The sequence below is a fragment of the Littorina saxatilis genome, linkage group LG8 (assembly GCF_037325665.1).
Source record: "Littorina saxatilis isolate snail1 linkage group LG8, US_GU_Lsax_2.0, whole genome shotgun sequence".
In the NCBI taxonomy this organism is placed as follows: domain Eukaryota; kingdom Metazoa; phylum Mollusca; class Gastropoda; order Littorinimorpha; family Littorinidae; genus Littorina; species Littorina saxatilis.
In genome coordinates this window covers 33,262,225-33,279,818 of record NC_090252.1, presented here as the reverse complement: position 1 = coordinate 33,279,818, position 17,594 = coordinate 33,262,225, and the positions used below count along the sequence as shown (strand labels likewise).

At 39.1% G+C, this 17,594-nt stretch overlaps 1 long non-coding RNA gene across 1 annotated transcript in view; it reads right to left on the bottom strand.

Moving 5' to 3' along the window:
* LOC138972275 (uncharacterized) overlaps positions 1–10,204 on the bottom strand; it is a 168,674-nt gene extending 158,470 nt beyond the window's left edge. The window contains exon 1 of the long non-coding RNA XR_011457525.1: positions 10,040–10,204. This is a non-coding gene — a long non-coding RNA (uncharacterized lncRNA). The remainder of the gene's footprint in view (positions 1–10,039) is intronic.
* Positions 10,205–17,594: the final 7,390 nt, after the last annotated feature.

The following is a 17,594-nucleotide window of genomic DNA, read 5'->3' as shown; positions in this document are numbered from 1 at the left end:
CGCGCGCGCTAATACTGGACGTTAATGTGGTAACGAAGGTAATATGTAGGCAAGATTAATGAGCATAATTATGTCGTTTTTGTCCCATGTTCTGGTGCCGGTCAATGTGGCATTGCCAGCAGACCTATGCACAATCAATATATATTTTGTGTGAAGGAAACTACTATCGATTACGTTCATTACCTGCTGATTCTATGGTGGGAAACTTTATGTTTAGCTTGCGCTGAGATAAAACAAAAAGCGCAGAAAATATTTGAAAGTTTCACCCTATATGTCATGAAAACATAATCCATAATGCTATGATCGCAAGCTGTTCAAATTGAAACACACTGTGTTTACCGTCGGTTACTTTTGCTAGTTGTCTTCAAATATGTGTTATATGACACTGTGTTCAAATCTGGCGAAAGAATGTGTGTTCACAGTTGAGCACTTTGAAGTTTAGAATTTAAAAAAAAAGAGTGTTGTACCACTCATTTTATTTGATTGTAACATTTTTCTTCAGAGGTGGAAAATCTCATTTGAGCCCGGAATAAAACCAATAAAGGGCAGGCTGTTCTTTACGTTTTCCCTTTTTATTTTTCAAGAGATATCACATGAAACAAAATTAACCATGCTTTCTGTATTGTTCCTTGCATGATGTACTCTTTTTGTAGTTTTGGACAATAAGTCAGAATATTTCAGGCGATTTGTTATTTATTCAGGAAATAATTGTTATAATTAAGTGTAATTGTAATAGCAACAGCAGTGTTCAGTCTCTGTTTAGACGAATAGCCATATTCTATCGCTGCGACGGAAAACTAAGAGCGAAAGCCTTAGTCAAATTGATGATCAGTTCTGAAAGGGACGCAAATCTCGCTATAGTCTTCCGTAATCAGGAAGAGTTTTGTCCCTTGTTATTATGTGGTTTCCAACGCTGAATTGCTGGTTCTTGTGTCCAACACTGAATATCGTCGAAGACGTTTACACGTGACAAGAGCATCTTTTCATTTTAAGCCCATTGGCTGCCCAATCAGATACGTAATGTGTGTGTGTGTTTGTGCTTGTGTGTATGTGTGTGTGTTGTTGTTTTCTGTTTTTGTGGTGGTTTTTTTTTAGCTATCATAAAAGCATCAACACTCAGACAAGGGACACAACCAGTTTACTGTCGTTTAAATTGCAGCAAGATGATTACCTCCCCTAGATATACTATTTTCTGTGTTTTGGTTTAATTGTTATATTTTGTGTGTTATGTATTTATCCTGATTTTAAATCTGAATTTTCTGGCAGTCAAGGGATTCAACATTGCAATTGGAATGTTACAGAGTGCTACTGCTGACAACAATAGATTTGGAAGGGTTAATGCTGTACCTGCCCCCCTCAGACATGTGTCTTGGAGAATGTGAAGGTCACTGCACATCCGCTCGACATCTGGATGGTTTCTTTTGGTATAAAATGTGATATCAGCGTCCATTCTCTGTAGCACTTTAAGCATGCTTCCTTTGTAGAGCATCTGGATTATCTTAAGTAGGGAGCTAGTTCACATCAAAAGCACAGCTTAGTCCGTCCCGTGTAAACGATTCTGAACACCATTAAGCCTACTTACGACTTTTAAAATGGCAATTCATTGAACGAAATGCCTTGTTGGCCCGGGTAGCTCAGGTGGTAGAGCACTGGACTTGTGATCGAAAGGTCGCTGGTTCAAATCCGGGCCGGGACGGACACAGGTCAACCTTATGTGCAGACCCAGAGGCGGTATCCATCTCCCACCCCCGTGTCACCACAGTGGCACGTAAAAGACCTCGGTCATTCTGCCATAAGTGCAGATGGCTGATACCACCCAAACACGCATAGGGGAAGGGAGGGCAAGTCGACCCCTCTAACAAATGCAGCTTATACCTCTCGTCTTTTTTAAAAAAAATTGTTTTTGTTGTAAAACCTGGTGTGTTCTCTTTCGTGTAAGCGTTGTGTGGAATATGAACGATCCAACTGGCACGGTTTTTAAATAAAATATAAAAGAAAAAAATCCTGAAGCATGGACGACTTGCCCTCCATGGAGGGCAACTCGTCCATGGGGGGCGGGTAATTCGTCCAGGTGGAAAAGGTTGTTCATATTACCCAATAGCATCACCTCGACATATGAAATTGACTAAAGTAACTTTTCTGTGTCAGTTTTGTTAATCGGAAGTGAGAATGACGTCATAATGAGTCGGCCTACGTCAGAAGTCGATCGACGTCTTGGCTATGTAGGGAGGGTGAGTATTTGAAGGGATAGATGTTCAAACATCTATACTTATTATAGTTGCTCTGGTTCAAAGCGAAGCAAATGGGAAAATATATTTACAAATTGGACTTGTAATTGATTTGTGTCGCCCATTTCAGGTTGCGTGAACGTGAAATAGTTTAATAGGCCTACTAGTATACGCGCACTTCCAATGACGGGAAAGCGCACCCCCCCCCCCCTCTCTCTCTCTGTCTCTCTCTGTCTCTCTCTCTCTCTCTCTCTCTCTCTCTCTCTCTTAATTAATTAATCAACACACAACTTCGAATATAATTTTTTTAAGGCTACGTTCACTTTTATTTCAAATACATACAAAGAACTTTTACGGGTTCTTCATCTGACACTATTTCTTGGAGATTAAAGAGTCTACACAGACGAGAGAGTGATATGCACCCATAGTCGGGTATTGTGACCCGGGTCGAGTTACACGACAAAGGGGGGGGACGAATTACCCGATCATGGTACTCGCTGAACATTGCTATTTACCATTGTTCCTGGGATAGCCTGAGATCTATAACTTTCGACTAGTTGTTATGAAAGCCAAAGCTTTTTTGCAGATCTGGTGCATTTTACGAATCAGCGGCTCCCATGCACTGACTGTTGTTTTTTTCGTGCAACAATTTTAGAGTGGAAACCATCAAAATTGACAAAGACTTACCGCTTTGCTGGGCCCGTTTATTTCGACATTTTTTTTTCTTCAACTGATTCAGGTTGGGTAACTCTGGCTTATGAAATCGATGATAATCACCCCTGCAGTGTCATGTTCTCAAAATCGAGGGGGGACGACATACCCGAAGGGGTCGACTTGCCCTCCCTTCCCCTACACTTGTGTATCTCGTCTAAAGTCGGGTTAAAACCCGGGAACATGCCCCTAATGGCTTTGCCGTGAGGGCGTAAAACTTGAATTTCTCACAAACAAACACCAATCAGGCTGTTGATATTTGGCGTGTGTTCAGGTGGAGGGATGACCTTACCCCTGTGATAAGGAACAGAGCTGTTTTTAGGGGAAGGAGTGTGCGAAGGCGCCTAGCTCTTAATTGTCAATTCAATATGAAGACAACTAAATTTATAACAGTAGCAGCAGCTGCAGCAACAACTACACCAAAAATAATAATAACAACAAAACCACTACAATCAAAAACATTAAAACGAGGATTAATTTTGTTTTTTTATTAAATGCTTTGCGATCTGTCGAACAATGAGTGATTAGTTATGAACGTACATGATACAAAACTAAAGCGGAGAGTTTGCTGCAAGGTTTTATCGTCCGCTCAGGGGATGTTTCAATTGATGATTTATGTTTAAGTGGTTTTTGTCAAATTCTGTTTTATTCCGAAAGGTAATGGCAACATGTTCTTCTATTTTCAGTATGCACCTCGGGATGCTGGCTCCAACCAACTATGCGACCAGCTGAGACGAGATAGAATCTGACTTTACCTGTCAACTAGTTTGGATTTCCCATTTCACTTCAAACAAAAAGTCGTGCAAGTCTGCGACCGGCAATATTGATGTTGCTCGTTGGTCAAGCCCCTGCAATATACACAGCATAAGCAGAATGAAATTCACTGTCTTCCCTCATACAAGGTGGAGAGATTCAAGGCACAAAGCTTTATTCGTGTATTCATAAAATAAAAATATAAATTATGAATGAAAAAAATCGTCGACCTTGACCTCCGCCTGTTTCGCAGAACATTAGGATGCGGTGTTCACTATGTGGAGCTGGACGACCACAATTACGATGGCTATATTCTGGGGTTAATTCAACAATGCATAGTGAAAATATCGTGACATCTCGCGCGTGAATGTGTTGGTGGAATGTCAGCATATTTTCACAGCTCAGCCAATTGCACTCTTCATCATCTTCTTCTCAGTGCGCTCGTGCTTTTTGTACGAGTGTGTTTTTAAGTGTGGACGGATGTGTGAGGATATGTGTGAATGTGCTTGCGTGTGTGTGTGTGTGTGTGTGTGTGTGTGTGTGTGTGTGAGAGAGAGCGTGCGTGTGTGTGTGTGTGTGTGTGTGTTTTCTATCATACAAATACCAAAACTCTGGTAAGGGACACAACCACTGTACTGTACACTGCCGTTGAAATTGCAGCAAGATGATTGCCTCCCCTAGATACCATTGTCCTAATTGTTATGTTTTATGTGTTATGTATTTAAACTGATTGTGAATCTTAATTCTCCGGCAGTCAAGGGGTTACACTTTGCAAATGGAATGTTACAGGGTCCTGCCCTTGATAAGACAAAAATGACATTAAACGGTTGATGCCTTTTGATGGGTGTTCGTGCATGGCCGTTTTTACCCCGCCATTTTGACAGCCATACGCCGCTTTCGGGGGACTTTTGAGTGTTGTCTTAAGTCATGCATTCACAGGTCGTAATGTAGAACGCAACGCGGGTGTGTGTGTACGTGTGTGTGTGTGTGTGTGTAGGTGTGTGTGTGTGTGTGTGTGTGTATCCGTCTGTGTGTGTGTGTGTGTGTGTGTATGCACTCGTGCGTGCGTGCGTGTGTGTGTGCGTGTACGTGTGTGTGTGTGTGTACGTTTGTGTGTGTGTGTGTGTGTGTGTGTATGTGTGTGTGTGTGTGTGTGTCCGTCCGTGTGTTTGTGTGCGTGCATGTCTGTGTGTGTGCGTGTGTGTGCACATTTGTTCATTAATATCTATTGTCGGAAGCCCTTTCTTCAGTTGTCATGCGACAAATAAGTTTTCATTTGCTTGTGCACTGTGTTATTGCACAGTTTGTCACGTGTTTTTCTTTAAGTGCATAGCGGAATGTCTGCTTGCTTTTGATTTATCTGTTGTCCAGTGTGCGCACTGGAATGAGCTTAGCATGAGACGTATCTGTTCGTCAGTGTGCGAAAAATCGATGGTGCAACGGTCATGGCATGTGATAGCTATCGGCCTGTTTGTCAATGTGTGCAATGCATGTGAAACAACGCTCTGAGCATGAGGCACAGCGGTTAGTCAGTGTGTGCAATATCTGTGGCGCAACGGTCTCAGCATGAGAGTTACCTGTTCGTCAGTGTGTGCAATATGTATTGAGCAACGGTCTCAGCATGAGAGTTACCTGTTCGTCAGTCAGTGAGTGCAATATGTATTGAGCAACGGTTTCAGCATGAGAGTGATCTGTTCGTCAGTGTGTGCAATATCTGTGGAGCAACGGTCTAAGCATGAGAGTGATATGTTCGTCAGTGTGTGCAATATCTACCACGCAAGAATTTCAGCATGAGAGTGATATGTTCGTCAGTGTGTGCAATATCTACCACGCAAGAATTTCAGCATGAGAGTGATATGTTCATCAATGTGTGCAATATATGTGGCGAAATGGCCTCAGGATAAGAGCTATCTGTTCTTTAGTGTGTGCACTATCTGTGGAGCAACGGTCTAAGCATGAGATTTATCTGTTCATCAGTGCGTGCAAGTTTTGATGTGCACATTTCTTATCGTGAGACTCGTTGTTTCGTCGTTGTGTGTAATACCTGTGTGGGAAATGGTTAAAGCCTCAGAGGAATATGTGCATCGGTGTGCGGAATATGTCATGGAGCAACGGTCCAAACATGAGAGTAATCTGTTCAAATCTTGAGGGTGAACATGTTTTTGGCATCAATACCTGTTGATGGCCCAGGTGGATACCATGCAGCAATAATGTCTTCAATCGGCGGCATGCACACCAGTAAAAGGTAAGTACTGCATTAAGAATGTACACTCTTCTAATCCATGTATATATGACTGCGTGCCTCCAACGAGAAAAGGGATTGACATTTCAAGAGAATAGGCAAACAAAATTGCTAAGGGCATTTTAAAGCCACGTAAAAGCACGTTGTCTCCCTTGATTAGCACGATGTTGTATGCTTTGGAGTCGATACCCTTTTTACATTCAGTCAAGTTTTGATTACATGTTTTAACACAGACCGGGAATCGAGACAAGGGCAATCTTTGACTCATTCCGGACTATGGGATTGCATTTCATATGGGAAGCTTCAAAATGAATTTGTTCAAGTTGTTCATCAAAGTGATAATCACAATCCGAAATGCTTGCTATCAGTTTTGAAAACATTTGCATTGGGCTCTTTATCATCCGAATCCAAAAGTAGTACATATATGTTCCATGAAATAAAAAAATAGCTCACATATTAAGAAAATCAGTTGTATGTAAATAAGGTTCATCTGGCTTGTGTTACCAAATCCATGTGTCAGCGCCAACCTATGGTTTGAGTAGTTTAGATGAGAAAAAATGCATTGCATACAGGTTCATTAGAAACGTGAATTCATCAACAAAAGAGAAACAGAAACAAAATAATTTATTGTTTTTAGTAAGACAAGTTATAACACACAGGATGGACATTCTGTTTTATCTTTATGAATGTTTGCATAGGATATGTTTCAGCAGAAACTCACCTGATCGATTTGCAGTCATACGTATGACAAGGACATCATAAAGTAAATAGTCACTGATATGATTTTTTGGCAAACACATTCATGCTTTTACAAGTGAATATATTATGGACAATAACAGAATAAAAGCGTTAGTTATGTTTAAACGAGTATTATGTATTATCAGCTATGCAAACATTGTTCATCTGTGTCGCCTTCCCAGACAGCAAATACTTCCCTAATGGAATGGTGAGAACAATAAAACAACTCTACTTAGATATGTACGATATTGGTCTTGTAAACATACTTTAATGCCATTGGAATTCTTGGAAGATTTTTAGTGAGGAACGTTTTACAACTGCATAGGTACAAGTAAATGACCACCAAACAAATTTGTGCCGGATGTGTTAACAGACATGTGGCGGAGATTACTGCGTACATAGAAATAACTATTAATTTAATGTGCGCGCCGTGGTTGTTCTTTTTTATGTTTTCCCACACACAAATTAATACTGATGTCTGGATACTGCACTTACATTTCTATTGCAGGGATCGTTTCAGCCAATTCAACTTGACAAAATATGACCTTACTGGGAGAATGCAAGTTTCCAGTACAAAGGACTTAACATTTCTTACATACTGCTTGACTAAAATCTTTACAAACATTGACTATATTCTATACAAGAAACACTTAACAAGGGTAAAAGGAGAAACAGAATCCGTTAGTCGCCTCTTGCGACATGCTGGGGAGCATCGGGTAAATTCTTCCCCAGGCATGAAAACTAAAAAAAAAAAAAATACTGAAAAAAAAATTCGAAGGCGCATAGCGCCAAGTTTCGCAGGCGCGTAGCGCCAAGTTTTGCAGGCGCGTAGCGCCAAGTTTCACAGGCGCGAAGCGCCAAGACTTCTAGGGGGGTCCTGGGGCATGCTCCCCCGGAAATTTTTTTTTTCAAGGGTGCAATTTGGTGCAATCTGGGGCTATCTGAGCCTTAAAATTGGATTCAAACATGGCCCCAAAACTATTTTACTATTACTGTGACTAGGGAAAAAAAAAAAAAAAAAAAAAAAAAAGGAAAAATACGGAAATTAAAAAAAAATACGGTTTATTTTTTTCAAAAATACGGAAAATACGGAAAATACGGAGAATTTTCATGCCTGCTTCCCCCTAACCAGATGGTGACAAGAGATACCTTATTTTGTCCTTCTTCTGTTTTACAGCTTTGCGTACAACTGGAACGTCACATTTCTCAACTGGAACTTTTTTTTGTTTTGTCCTCGCTGAAAAATATAATCCCAACAGGAACATCATCTCTAGAAATTAGTCAAATTACAAGCCATTCTGGTTACTTCTGGCACAATTATTTCACATCTTCAGTATAGCTCAAACGCCTTATGCCATTTCAAGTTGTCAAGACAAGCTGTTTTGCGGCAAAAAATATCAACATGTGTGAAAAATGCTGGGATAGACGAACCATCATGTGACGTGATGTCCTAGGTTCTGACAGAACGTTCTTGCCGACCAACCTAAATACGTTACGCACGACTCAAAACAACTGAAAACTGACGACTATCCACAACTAAAACACGTCAATCCCAACTTATGCAGAAGGAAACAGTTCCTCGCCCGTGAAGCTACGGGTTAAAAAAGCTACTTTGTTGGGTGGGATGTTTGGTTGGATTTGAAATACATGGTAAGCGTACAAAAATACTGTCAACTTCATGCTCTGACAAAATGCCCCTGTGCATAAAAAAAACCCGACATAATTGACTTATTTGACCAGTTCATTGAGAATTTATCCTCCACAACACACTTGAGTAGGCAAACATCACAGATGACGAATAAAACATTGTCAAGCGCACCCTCCGACAAAATAATAATAATAATGCATGATATTTATATAGCGCATGTATTCAGGGTTTAACCCTGCTGAAAGCGCTGTACAATCAAAATACGACGACAACATAACATTATTTAACGCGCAATCACAAACATATCTATGAATAACACATTGCTCCATAAAACATTATCACAAACACGCACACGGGCACAGACACTCAAACATCAGCCCTAAAGGTCATACAGCATAAACACACACACACACACACACACACACACACACACACACACACACACACACACACACACACACACACACACACACACACACACACACACACACACACTCTCTAACTTAAAAAGAATCGCTCGCGCTCGCACACACACACACACACACACACACACACACACACACACACACACACAAACACGCGCGCGCACACACCCACACCCACACACAAAGGTAGAAATACTGGAAAATAGAGAGACAAACATGACAATATCAAATACACGTTGACAGAGCAGGCCCGAGACACTGAACAAGAAAAACGAATTTTTACACGACTCTCCTTCCTCATTTTCAATCACAAAGGAATGCCCCTTTTAAGACTTCTTCCCCTCTCCTAGTCGCAGACTGTCGAACATGATCTGATCACGGGAAAAAACAGCCCCTCGACTGATAATAGGGAGATTTAAAAGACAGCACGTTTCGTTTTGCAGCTCGTTTCGTTTGGTGAATGAGTCACCCCGCGAAAGGGAACGTGGAACGAGACGGCATAGGCCGCAGACAAGATTTAGATGTATTCACGTTTCGTTTCGTTTTGGAATGAAAGGCCGGGCATGGCAGGATATGATCCGCTGACTGGGCATGGCATAATTTCAACTCCACGAGTCAATAAAGGATTGACATACTCGCATTGCACACACAAGAGCTTCACATTTTTCAATTCATGCACCTGCTCATCATCAATTGTATTTCACAAAAATTAGATCATTCATGTTGAATTCCAAGATTTACTCATTCGAACTCATTATTTGTTTTTATCCATTTCGCGCATCTCAATTTTTACAACTGGTAACAGCCTATGGCAAAGAGCTCTACCGAACCATGTAGGCAATTATACCCTGAGTATTCCCCATTCTCAGAAAACGGCTCTGTGCACACGCCTGTGCCGATTTAGAAGCCTTTCCCCAACTAGGGGTTGTTTTGTACTTGTCACGTCTGTCCTCGATCAGAATGGAAAAAAAACCTAGGAGGTGGTCCAGAATCGGGCATACTTTGATTATTTTCAGTCCAAATAAATCACACAGACTTTGTTTATACAAAATCACATACGAAGCCAGAATAAAAATTCGATGCGATGACCTACTTCTGCTTCGCCATTTGCTTTCTCACCATGAAGTTGGATAAATGTACCAGGATCAGCACCCTTCAAAATATTTCAGTTCACAACAGTTGTCTACCTCCAATGAACACATTCTCATCGCTGAAAGACTGTGAAAGGGTTGATGAATCTAGCAATGCATTAAATGGCCAACAAATAAAACTATTAGTGTGCAAATATACTCACAAAAGTTGACGAAATATTGTTCGTTTTTTGGGGGTGGAAAACGTGACTGCGTTTTGACGTTCCACGTTCCGTTTCAGTTGACCTTCACCTTTCCAACGAGAGACCCCCGAAATGATGACGTTTACCACAACTTCAAAACGAAACGTCCCGACGTTTCGTTTTTTAAATCTCGCTAATGCCCGGCAACTCACGACTGTCGCGCGATACACCCACGACATATTTTTGTGTGTGTCGGGTTCCCATCGCCAAACTATCCTTGTGTCGTAGCCCTTGTGACCACTCGCAATAGATTTCGGGCATGTTGCAAGAATTGGCAACAACAAAATTAATAATGTATGGGTCTACCACGACAAAATATCGTACGATCCGCTATGCCCGTGGCTTAAGATTCAGATGAGTCAAACATTCATAAGCAGAGTAGGGGAGACCGGGGCAGGTTGAGACACTTTTTTCCATTCTTGCTCTTACTCCAGTATGATCACGATCACACAAATAGCACATAAAATGATTTCAAACAAATGCTTATATAATCTGAAAAAATAGAAAAGTATTTACTGGTAATTGATGGTTAAAGAGACTGCTCAAAGTGGCCCAACCTGAGAATGACATAAAAACGTTAGTTACAGTGAAAAACCAGGCTGGTTTTCCCAGACGACTGCAAAGCACGTGTACTACTGGCTTTAAAAATGGCGTCTGCAGTAGTTCCAGAAAACGGCGTGAAAAAATGGTATAGGTGGTTATTATTAAGGTGGTCCGACCAGCCCCATGGCCCGACCTGCCCCGGTCTCCCCTACTTGTTTTTACTCGAACAGGAACTCAACAATTCTAACAACAGAAGCAAAATAAATCCGTTCCAAGAATTGTAAAACTCTAATGCAGTAAATTAATGCCTGTAAATAATTTCCCTTGGACAATGACTCAGCTTGACAGCCAAATCTGAGTAGGTAGGATTTTGTAACCTCCGTATAAGTAACAATATAAATATGATTGTGTATAATATAAGAATATCGTCGCTGTAATTCACAAACCTCTTATAGATCTCAATGTTTGAGTTTTTGGAACTAAAACAATGGTAAGCTCCTTTATGTTTTTGACCATGTGGTGAGAACAGCTCGTACTTCCAGCAGCTTTTTAAAGTGAGAAAAAGGTCTTGATTTGTATTAAGGGAGCGCCAAAATAAACCTCTTGGGTTAAACTTACGAGGTTTTCGTGCCACACTTGGACGAACCTATGTCATGTCATGGTTGCTTCTTTTTTTTTTTTTTTTGGAAGGGGGGGGGGGGGGGGGGAATCAGGTTTTTTTTTAATGAGATTGGGGCTTACAAACGGAGATACTTTATTTTACGATCTTATAATATCAATAACAGCTCATTATATATTTAATTAAGTATACATTATATAACTATGTTATACAAAATATAAAACAGTCAATCAGTTTATTAAATAAAATCCCCCCCCCCCCAAACAAAAAAGAAGTTTTTTTGTTTTGTTTTTTAAATTTAAAAAAAATTGCCTATTTTATCCACACACACACACAAAATTCTTACATATTTAATTTTTCCTTAATAACTATTTCTTATCTATTCATTTTTTCCTTAGCAGCTATTTATAATGCCCTCATTAAAACAAAATTCAAATTTGTTTCCGTTACATTCTTCTTTTCCATTACATTTATATAATTTTAAAACAAATGGTCACATTTTTTTAATTAAAATAAACACAATCAAAGTAGATACAAATATATATATATATATATATATAACAATCTGAAATTACTTCAAAATAAATATCAATTTATTTATCTTATAACTTTCAATTTCAGCTTTTTTTTAACAATAATAATGATAGTAATACCAAAAATAATAATAGTATATATATATATAATCAATTTTTTTCTTTTCTTTTCTTCATTTATTTATTTTAATTTTCATTATCACCATTATTATTTATTCGTGCCTATAGATTCAAAAGTCTCCGTTTGCTTGTCCAATCTCTGACTTCAACAGTTGTGTCATCATTTTCCCTTTTTTTTAAATTCAAACATGTAGTAAACCTGGAGTATATCATACATTTCTAATCCCGTAAATAACAGTCTCTAAATAGTATTATTTCAAACACTCAATTTAAACTAACATTTGTTTTATACCAGGCCCCTGAGGGTTAAGTCCCTTTGAAAAATGAATAATATTTCAAGGGGTGTCCCATATCTAAATTTACTTATACACATTGCTTCTGTTTTATGTTGCTTTAGCTTTCTAATATATTTTTCCTCAGAAATATAAAATATGGTCAATGTAGGTTATGCGACAAACGGACAAAAAAAGGTATATTATTTTTCTGGATGACTCCTTTGGATGAAAGATCTTATTTTTGATGAAAAGTTCCTATATTTCAATAGTTTATCAGGTGCATCACATATAATAAACAACTGACATTAACACAAACGTATACTGCTATTGCACTGTTCTAAAGAAACTACCAACCAATGAATTAAGGTTATTTTGACTTGGTGAATTTTTAAAACAGTTCTTTTTCGATTTTCTCACAACAGCAAAAATTGAGATAGGAGGTTTGTGAATTACAGCGACGATATTTATGGTAATAATTAAATATGCTATAAAGCTAGATATTACCGGAGACAATTGTAACATACATTTAACAAGTGGCAGACTAATTGCACACGTTTAGCAGTCTCGAATTGCACTTTGTGGAGTTGTTGCTGTTGCTGACGACTTCTTTGGCAGCCCTGTAATCAAAGAAAATCAGGACAGTATCGATATAAAACGTTCCCAAGTTACGTGAAAACAACAATCAACCAGGAAAAAGCCAACCACCAAGATGAAAGAGATTGACCTTTTCTTGCAAAACGGCAGACAAACAATAAAGGAACCAATCACTAGCGAGGGTGGTACCTTGCCATTTCGTGCAGGACTCACCGACCAGGGCAAAGTGTATGATTTCACACCATTTAAAGTGCCATTAGAACAGGTCACCCTGATATTTTGTATTCCAAAAATGTGTCTTCTTCATTTTAGCTTGATAATCAACATGGGTCCCGGTATGACAACTATAACTTTTACAGGGTCATCTAAAATCCGTCTTGCGTGGTCAGATTAGTCACATGATGCACTAAAATGGTAGTAAACGCAAATATTGCAAAATCACCAGTATGCTTATCGTTCTGCACACAAGATGATTTTCTAAACTTGAAGGCTGAGGTGTGAATATTAATAACTGTGCACGGGTCATTTAGAGATGATTGTTCTTAGGAAAAGTACAAAACAATATAACTGACATATGCATTAGTTCATCACGGGTGTTGCGCCTCAAAACCACTGTGCATTCTACAAGTGCATGGTTAATTGAAAATAAAACCGTAAAATAGTACTCACTATGAAAATGCCAGTGAACACCACACAATCGCCATAATGACTAAGGCACATGCCGGTCCTTCAAGTTCAATTGTTGCTCGTTCTGCAAAGGTACGTTAAAACACAAAGTAAAACATGACACACAAACTCATGGGAGACATCAGCACACATGAGCATGAGGACACGTTGCAATGCACTGATGTCAATCACACGTACATACGCTTGCATAAACACACATACGCACACATTTTTGGCCATTTCGCGAAATCGACAGCGTTTTGACGAACATAGGGGTTAAAATCAAGGGTCTGCCAAACCCGGCAAATGCAACTTATAGGCAGCCCAGAGATCCCAAAGTACATCTCCCAAAAATAGTACTTTTCGGCTAGATTTACAGTTTCAAGCTGTTAAGACAACTTCTTTAATTGTGTGTTTTATAGAGGTTTTCTGGGGAAACTGAAAGGTAGCCTCGTCAGGGGACAACTATTCAAACCCATACCCTCATTATTTTGTTTTTCGATAAAGAATAATCATGTATGGATGATTATTATGCATTTTCCTTTTTGGGGTGTACTTGTATATACTGGTGGTTGATTATCCAGGTTGCTCTTAATGATTGAGGCTTTCGTTGTAGAAAATACTCTCATTAAATGAGGGTTTTTGGATCTCTTTTTATATTTAGTCAAGTTTTGACTAAATATTTTAACATCGAGGGGGAATCGAAACGAGGGTCGTGGTGTATGTGCGTGTGTGTGTGTGTGTGCGTCTGTGTGTGTGTGTGTGTGTGTGTCTGTGTGTGTGTGTGTAGAGCGATTCAGACTAAACTACTGGACCGATCTTTATGAAATTTGACATGAGAGTTCCTGGGTATGAAATCCCCGAATGTTTTTTTCATTTTTTTGATAAATGTCTTTGATGACGTCATATCCGGATGTTCGTGAAAGTTGAGGCGGCACTGTCACGCCCTCATTTTTCAACCAAATTGGTTCAAATTTTGGTCAAGTAATCTTCGACAAAGCCCGGGGTTCGGTATTGCATTTCAGCTTGGTGGCTTAAAAATTAATTAATGACTTTGGTCATTAAAAATCTGAAAATTGTAAAAAAAAATAAAAATGTATAAAACGATCCAAATGTACGTTTATCTTATACGAATACGAATACGAATACGAATACTTTATTATCTCATACAGAGAAATTTCAGTGTGGTGCACATTAAAAGACAAAACAAATAATAAGACAACAGATAAAAATACCATACGAAGCATACTACACTCGCGCACGCATATGTACACTAACAGGAATAGTAACATGATTCCAAATAGGTTAAAAGTTTAACGCTAAAAACTATCATTATCACAGGACTAGATATGTCATTGAACAATATTTATCACAGGACTAGTCATTCGAGGGTTATCACACTCAGCATAAGGGGAATATTCATCACAGAAATCAGTGCATATGTTCACCGGCACACATACTAGTTTTAATTAACTTAGGTATTTAAAAAGCCAATTGACTTTGGAATAAAACTGTTCTTAGTTCTGAGCGTGCGGAATCTGGGAGTGCGGAGGCGACGTCCTGAGGGCAGGACCTCAAAGTGGTGAGCGAGCACATGACTACTATCCTGGATGATGCAACGGGCCTTTCGCACCACACGTCGTTCATACAGCACAGTCAATCCTTCCTGTCTCACCCCCACAATCTTACCACATGTGTTCACCACCCGCCCAAGCACATTCTTACTCTTCACACACAGACCTCCATACCAGCAGATGAAAGAGAAAGTGAGAATGGATTCAATGAATGAAGTATAGAATGTTTGGAGGATGCGGCTGTTGATGTTCAGACTTCTGAGCTTTTGTAAGCAGTAGATTCTTGACTGACACTTCTTGTGGATAGCTTTAGTGTTTGAGGAGAAATTTAGTTTGTTGTCAATTTAGTTTGTTATTCTCCATCATTTGCTGATTCCAAAAACATATAAATATGTTATATTCGGATTAAAAACAAGCTCTGAAAATTAAATATATAAAAATTATTATCAAAATTAAATTGTCCAAATCAATTTAAAAACACTTTCATCTTATTCCTTGTCGGTTCCTGATTCCAAAAACATATAGATATGATATGTTTGGATTAAAAACACGCTCAGAAAGTTAAAACAAAGAGAGGTACAGAAAAGCGTGCTATCCTTCTCAGCGCAACTACTACCCCGCTCTTCTTGTCAATTTCACTGCCTTTGCCGTGAGCGGTGGACTGACGATGCTACGAATATACGGTCTTGCTGAAAAATTGCATTGCGTTCAGTTTCATTCTGTGAGTTCGACAGCTACTTGACTAAATGTTGTATTTTCGCCTTACGCGACTTGTTATATATTGCCCTGGATTGGGTTGTTGCTCTCTTAAAATGAGGCAGATTTAGTTGAAGTACCTCTCAGTGATTGAGGTTTTGTTGTATATGTAACTCTCATGATTTGAGGGTTTGATCACGGTAGTTTTGATAGTAGAGGCTATAAGCGTTCCCACTGAAAGTGGACGTATTGTAAAGATCAGTAGTCAAGGCTGTACAGCCCGTCGGTGGGCTGCCTATTACATTTGCCGGGTTTGGCACACCCTTGATTTTAACTCCCGTAATAAATACTTCTCAAAACTTGACAATTTAGCCAAATCGGCTGCCGGTCCGTCGCTTTTTTGGCCACTAAAGCATTGTATTTGCATTACTTTAGCTCCCTTGTATGGTCAACGTTAGTCTGCGTCTGTGTCGAGCTTAACTCCGAAAATGCATGAATCTACACTGTTTGCCATAACCTGCTATAACTTATGGCTTATTGTCAAACCAATCCATTCAAGCACCTAACTGTCTACGTGTGTCAAGGCATGTGAGAAATTTGATTGTCAAAATTCATTTTAAAAATACTACATACAGTGATTGTGAGTGACGTAGTGTAGTATTGAGACTTGCAGACATATGTTCTTTGTATTTTTGACTTTTATGTTATACTTTTACTTATTCCAGCCACTATGTTGTATACGTGTATTGTGTGTGTGTGTGTGTGTGTGTGTGTGTTAGTGTGTGTGTATATATATAAATATAATTATATATGTGTGTATGTGTGTGTGTGTGTTAATGTGTGTGTGTGTGTGTGGGTGTGTGTGTGTGTGTGTGTGTGTGTGTGTGTGTGTGCTTGTGACTGACGCTTGATGTTATAACGATTATGTTGTTGACGTTGGTGCATGTATGTTAATTCTTTCTTTCTTTATTTGGTGTTTAACGTCGTTTTCAACCATTCAAGGTTATATCGCGACGGGGAAAGGGGGGAGATGGGATAGGGGAAGCGGGGGAGATGGGATAGAGCCACTTGTTAATTGTTTCTTGTTCACAAAAGCACTAATAAAAAAATAAAAAATTGCTCCAGGGGCTTGCAACGTAGTACAATATATGACCTTACTGGGAGAATGCAAGTTTCCAGTACAAAGGACTTAACATTTCTTACATACTGCTTGACTAAAAATCTTTACAAACATTGACTATATTCTATACAAGAAACACTTAACAAGGGTAAAAGGAGAAACAGAATCCGTTAGTCGCCTCTTACGACATGCTGGGGAGCATCGGGCAAATTCTTTCTCGTCTCAACCAATATGAGACTCCCCCTAACCCGCGGGGGGTTGTATGTTAATTGATGTCGTTGGAAGGTTTATCGCAGCATATTTTGGGTGTGCTTGGCTGGAGTGAAAACCGAATCTGTCAAAACGAATTCACAAACGTTGGCAATACAACATTTGTACAACATCATTATTTGTTTTGTCTTAACAAAACATTTTCGCTATGAAAATAAGCTGGCTTAGGAGAGTTTTCTATGCCGAATCTCCTTTAACCAGGTTTATGCTCTGTCTTTATCCTGAGCTGGATAAACAGCAGCAGCTAGGGGGTGAGTATAAAATGTATACCAACAGATGTAAGTGAGTTTAATGCAGAATGTATCTTTTATAATAGAAATATTGTAATTGGAAAACACACTGCATACTTTAAAGATTGGACAGAAAGGGGTATTTTCCAATTCTGTCATTTACTGAATGAAAATGGCATTCTATTGAATTTTGTAGATTTTCAGATAAAATTTCCTACGTTGAAGGTTAATTTTTTGAAATTTGCAGGACTGGTCAAATCTATTAAGGCATATCAG